Consider the following 7,035-nt stretch of genomic DNA (forward strand, 5'->3'; position numbering starts at 1 on the left):
ATCATGTTTGACTGCCCAGCTAGCTTAGTCTGTAGAGCATGGGGCTTTTAACCTCAAGGTCCTGGGTTTGAGCCCCCATTGGGTGGCAGCTCTTCACATCACCTGTAATAATTAACCTCAATTCAGAGAACCTTAGTTTTCAAGCAATTCAACACATAACTGACTTCAATCTGGAGTTTTGCATTTTCAAACAATTCAACACTTTAAAAACTACTAAGACTGAACAAGTTAAAAAAGGGAACAATAAAACTAGAAAACAATTTCATATTATAATTACACAGTTAAAGGTTATCTGTGTAGAAAAATATCTGTTACTGAGTGGTCTATTTGAAGGGCAGTGGAATGCCAAAGGTTAGGATATATCAATAGAAGACATGAAAAATTAATGAAATTGTAGGGTTCATACATACTGCTGAAGTGATCTCTGTTAAAATGTTTGAACTGTGTAATTTTAACTTTATGCTCTGCGATACTGAAAATTAGTTCGGAGATCAGCTCTGATTCACACTATAAACATTAATTTCATATCCTTGAATTCCTCTAAGTAAATTAATTTACTTTGTGCCTTTGGGAAGGGCTAGTGATTATTATTACAGCTGTTTAAACCACTGTAAGATTGTTTCAGTGATTAGCTAATCAGGTAGCTATTGTGAACAGACACAGGGCTTTCTTAATCCTTTTTTTCCTAAGTTAGTGATCCAAATTGAACATATTTCCTGCAGCAATTTTGGAGTCTCAAAACATATCTCATTCAATATCCTGTGATAAACCACAATGGAAAATAATATAAAAAAGAATGTATATATATGTATGTATAACTGAATCACTTTGCTGTACAGCAGAAACTAACACAACATTGTAAATCAACTATACCGCAATTAAAAAAAACCTCATATCTCAAAGCAAGGGATTATCTTTTCCTTCATATGTTTTCCTAAATAAACTCAATTTCTTAGGGCAAAACTTTGCTTTTATGTTCACAGCTGCAAATTCTTTCCTTGTCTTAAATATCTTCCGTCATTCCCAGCAATTCTCAAACATTCTCCAAATTACTGTATGTTATTACCATCAGTTCAATATACAATTTCAGACTTTGGAAGAAACACATGGAAAATTTCACAATCGAAAATGAAGATTCTCTAAATACTGCTGTTATTACAAAGGAATACCTAATCTCTAGGTGATGGGAGGCGAAGTAGAATTTTTCAAAAGGCAAACTCTGTCAGAGAAAAAGCAAACTGGTAAATTGATGAGAAGTCAATGAAGATACATTTACTTTTAAATATACATCCATTTTAAATTGAAGATCAGTGTTATGGGTTGAATTTACGACTCCCTGATATTCATATGTTGAAGTCTTAACCCCTAGTAATTCAGAATGTGACCTTATTTGGAAGTAGTGTTGTTGCAGATGTAATTAATTAAGATGAGGTCATATCAGAGTAGAATGCATGCTTAATCCAACATGACTGGTGTCTTTATAAAAGAGGGAACTATGGACATAGGCATGCACCCAGAAATGTACATTTAGACACGTGGGAGAATGCCATGTGAAACGAAGGCAGACATTGGGCCGATGAGTTTATAAGCCAAGGAATGCTAAAGATTGCCAGCAAAGAACCAAAAGCTAGGGGAAAAACCTAGAACAGACTCTCCCTTAGGGCCCTCAGAAAGAACCAACCCTACAAAAAGCTTGATCTTGGACTTCTACACTTGTTGTTTAAGCCACCCATTTTGTGGTATTTTGTTATGGTAGCCCCAGGAAACTAATGCAATCAGTGTTCTATTGGAGGTGATTTTGATTTTAAATTTATTTTAGTATACCTATATTAAGTGTTACCATCATCTTCCTTTCCTTTCCTACTTATATTAAGTGTTGTCATCATTTTCATCTCCTTTCCTTTCATTTCTGAAGCTGTAGGAAAAGCGATGGTTTGTTTACATGTGGACATAAATTCAGCTCAAGTGAGGACATTATGATTATAGCTCCTTCAGAAGTAACATTTAGAAATTAGCGCAATCTCGAACTATATTTTCTTCTTATTGTTGGCTGGTGACTTATGTTGGCTACTGACTTATTACTATTTGTACTAAAAGGATATATTCAAAGATATACTAAGTTAAACACATTTTATTCTCCCATGGAACTCATATTTGGAGACTTTATATTCAACTATTCTATTAATAAATCATTTTAAGAAAGTGTGCTAATTCTCAGTGGTCCAGTTTCTTCAACAAGTAAATGGCAATAAAAAGAGAGAGACAGAGTGAACTCAATCAAATGAAATGCATGGACCGTGTTTGGATCCTGATTAGAATCAACCAATCATAAGATTACACTGTGACATAACACAATACAATCATGAGATTATATGAGACAACTCAGGGAATCTGAACACTGACTCAATACTTGAAGATACTACGGAATTATTTATTTTTAAATGTAATGATGGTACAGTGTTTTTAAAATGCCCTTATCTTTTAGAGATATGTACTCACTTGTTTAGAAATGAAATAGACATGATATTTGGAATTTGTGTGTATGTATTTTGGTGGGGGAGGAATAATTGGGTACCAAAGACACAGGACTGGCCATATGTTAGTAACTATGGAGGCTGAGTGTTGAGTACACACCATGATTCACTGTACAATTCACTTTGCTTTTGTATATAGTTTTAAATTTCCATAAATTTAAATACTGTTTGATTATACAAAATCCCTAAGTATCTTAACCTCCTTAGCCCAGTGATCAAATTTAGCATCACTAATGAGACAACCAGACATCATGTGCCTCCTGATGTGATGCAGTGAGAAGTGCAGAGCATCACCTATAAAATATTCTTGTCAAAAACACTCAACTTAGATCTAACCAAGTCTTTAGCTGTAACTTAAGTTTATAGGAAATATAGGGAAAGAGAAATGAGTTAAGTAACACCACAAGTAAACAATCAGACAAATGCAGAATGTCAAAGATTCAAAAGAATCAGGGTTTTCAAAAAGCAAATGTAGCGAACGGATACTAACACCACTAACAATAAAGGGTATGTGTGGGTGGCCTGTTCTGTGCCAAGGGCTCCCCTCCCACTCCTGTGGCAGTCCAGTGAAGCCAATGAACTTTTTTTCCAGAATGTTTTTAAATGTATAAAATAAAAAACAGCATAGGATTATAAAGGAAAACAATTATATTGAAATACAGTTATCAAAATACCTTAAAATAGGGCTCCCCTGGTGGCACAGTGGTTGAGAGGCCGCCTGCTGATGCAGGGGACACGGGTTCGTGCCCCGGTCCGGGAAGATCCCACGTGCCTTGGAGCGGCTGGGCCCGTGAGCCATGGCTGCTGAGCCTGCGCATCTGGAGCCTGTGCTCCGCAACGGGAGAGGCCACAACAGTGAGAGGCCCGTGTACTGCAAAAAACAAAAACAAAAAACTTTCAGATATACTATGGTCATGTACATGCTTCATTTTAAAAAAAATAAATTAATTTATTTATTTATGGCTGCATTGGGTCTTCATTGCTGTGCGCAGGCTTTCTCTAGTTGTGGCGAGCGGGGGCTACTCTTCGTTGCAGTGCACAGGCTTCTCATTGCGGTCGCTTCTCTTATTGTGGTGCACAGGCTCTAGGCGTGCAGGCTTCAGTAGTTGTGGCACGTGGGTTCAGTAGTTGTGGCTCGCAGGCTCTAGAGCGCAGGCTCAGTAGTTGTGGCGCACAGGCTTAGTTGCTCCGCGGCATGTGGGATCTTCCTGGACCAGGGCCCGAACGCGTGTCCCCTGCATTGGCAGGCAGATTCTTAACCACTGTGCCACCAGGGAAGTCCCCATGCTTCATTTTTAATACATTAAATAAGATCTAGCAACAGGTCTGATAACTACAGTAATTTCAAAGTAATGACTGTAAGTAATATCTCTAAGATATATGCAAGAACTAAAGTGATATGAAAACATTTTTATTGTGACAAAACCACAGGTGCTGCTGATATTTTCAAGGTTTGCTACCTTCATTTATAATGAAAGGAAATGCTAAATTTCACTTTGAATTTGATGAAACTAAAGATGTAATTTTATTTTCTCATCCAAGTTCATGGACCCTTTGATTGTATCCATGGACTCCTACCTTAAGAACTGCCTGTCTAGATTTTAAAAGACTTAAGAAATTTAACAACCGAATGCAATACATTGTCATTTAATGGATCCTATTTTGAAAAAACAATCAACAAGCAAACAAACATAAAAATATTTTAGGAACAAGTGAGGAAATGTGAAATGGGAATTACATGATTTTAGGGAATTATTGTTAATTGTGTTGGGTGTGATAATGGTATTGTGGTACGTAGGAGAATGACTTTCTATTTTGGAAGTACATACCGAAGAAATCAGGCATAATAGGTCCTGATGTCTTCACATACACACACACACAATACACACACATATGTATGTATTATAAGGCAAATGTGGGAAAATATTTACAATTGTTGAATCGAGATGATATGTAATATATTCTTTCTATTTTTCTATGTTTGAAGTTTTCATAAAATGTAAAATAAGGTGATTTTTAAAGATTTTTTTATGGTATAATATAGGTATGGTGAAGTGTATTACCCGTAAGTGTACAACTTGATGAATTTTTACATTTGTAAACAGCCATGTAACCACACCAGATTAAGGTTATAGAACATTTCCAGCACTCTGAAGTTCCCTAACGCCCCTTTCCAGCCAATTCCCCCTTCTACCCCAGCAAACCACTATCTTGACTTCTGACACCATCGTTAAAGTATATTGTCTTTGGTGTCTGGCTTCCTTTGCACAACATGACTTCCTCTTATATTAAAACAAGTTTTTAGAGACTGATAATACCATGTTTGGCGTGGATACGGGAAAACATGCCCTCTCTTTAATTGTTGGTTGAAATCTAAGTTGATAAAGCCTTTAGTAAGTTGAAAATGCCCACAGTCTTTGACTCAGTAATTCTATATCTAGGGGCCTAAAAAAATAAAAACAATGGGCACAAAGGTTTAGTTTGAAAGACATACGTTTCTAACAGTATGAAAAACTGAAAGCAACCTAAATGTCCAGCAAGAATCAAGGTTAGGTAAATGTGGTCTATTTATACTGAAGTATGTTACGAACAATTAAAAATGTGAGGGCTTCCCTGGTGGCGCAGTGGTTGGGAGTCCGCCTGCCGGTGCGGGGGACATGGGTTCGTGCCCCGGTCCGGGAAGATCCCACATGCCGCGGAGCGGCTGAGCCCGTGAGCCATGGCCGCTGAGCCTGCGCGTCCAGAGCCTGTGCTCTGCAACGGGAGAGGCCACAACAGTGAGAGGCCCGTGTACCGCAAAAAACAAAAACAGAAAAAAAAAAAAAAGTGAGATAGACACATAAGTAATTGGAGTGACCTCTAAGCCATGTTATGAAGTAAAAAAAGAAGACACAGAACAATATATACAGTCCATTTATGGTAAAAGGAAAAACAATTAGGGAGCATACAAAAATGTCCATGCAAAATGATGGGGAAGTAAATGAGGGAAAACAGAAGGATTCCTCAAGTTTTGCCCTGTATTTTATACCTCTGAATTGTTGCCTCATGTACAACTCAAATATTCAGATATTACTTGCATAATTAAAACATAAAGGCAAAAAAATTAACTTTAATATAAATGGAGAAAGAACACAATGAGGGTGCTAGGATAAAGACACTGCAAGGATACTCAAACAACTTACAATAGTAGTACCTTTGTGGGGGAAGGAGCGGATGAGGGACTGAAGTGGGAAAGGGACTTCTCACTATCTTCACTTTCTGTTGTTGTTGTTAAAGCTTCATGCACACTATCTGATTCTTATCCTCAGAATAAGCCAATGAGGTACATTTTGCAGATAAGGAAAGACAGAGAGATTAGCCAAGCAGTCCAATTTTTTTGGTTTGTTTTTGTTTTCTTTCTGCCCTGCACAGCATGCAGGATCTCAGTTCCCCCGACCACAGATCCAACTGGAGTCTTAACCACTGGACAGCCAGAGAAGTCTATCTTCAGTTTTATATTAAAATTATTTTGAATTATTTTAAAATATTCTGTATTCAAAACGTTAAAAGAAGTATACTTCAGAGTTTTGGTGTGGTGGTGGGGTCACAAAGAGGCCCTTGCCCCTTTCTTTGATATTCTAAGGAGTGGAACAGACCAGATGCTGTGCAGACAAATGGAGTGAGGGTTCTTTGTGGGTTTCTGCGGTCAAAGAAGGGCTTGTGTTCAGGCAAGACTGAAGGAGAAACTGGAGTCAGATAAATGGAGAGGGGTCTGGAATTCATGGGGTGCATAGCATGCTCAGGGGAGGATTTAGAAAAGGTATGGAGACAAGCACAAAGCCTGGAGGACGGTGGGGGACTGTTTGTGGAAGGACTTCAAATGCCAAGCTAAGGACCTTGGGATTGATCATCCTTAACGTTTGCTGAGCGTCGATTCACTGTTCAGCGCTGCACTGAGCCTTTCCATGCAAGTCTCACAGTACACCGATGGAAAGGTGGTCTTATTCTCCCCATTTTGCAGGTGAGCAAACTACAGACTTTTTGAACAGGGGAACGACACGAGGAAATTCGTTTAAACCGTGTGTGTACTCAGTAACAGTTCAAAGACATCAGGTGACCAAAAAGTGCACACATAGGACAGGTGCAGAACCCCAGCGTGGGTATTACTTGGTATTATTCACGGTAGCCTCTTTGGACGGCGGGCATAAGTACATCACCCCAAAAAGCCAGAGCTCGTCCCCACAGCCTGCCTAGTGTCTCCCTCTCCGTCCTCATTTCCGCAGGACCCAGGCTGGAGAAGGGGAGGTGCAGGACCCGACAGATGGCCGTCAGTCCCACCAAATAAACTGTCAGTGAGCTCGCTAAACAACGAAACTTCTAGACGCGGACTCCACTGCCTACCCCCCTTCTGGCCAGATTGCTGGCCGTGAAACTTTTCTAGGCGGAAACTACTTGAGATGCTACTGAAAGTAGGCTTCAGGAAGCAGCCTTTTCTCTCAGGCCATTTCAAAGCCCACATCAT

This window comes from Neophocaena asiaeorientalis, unplaced genomic scaffold (genome assembly GCF_003031525.2).
Source record: "Neophocaena asiaeorientalis asiaeorientalis breed wild unplaced genomic scaffold, Neophocaena_asiaeorientalis_V1.1 scaffold155, whole genome shotgun sequence".
Taxonomy (NCBI): domain Eukaryota; kingdom Metazoa; phylum Chordata; class Mammalia; order Artiodactyla; family Phocoenidae; genus Neophocaena; species Neophocaena asiaeorientalis.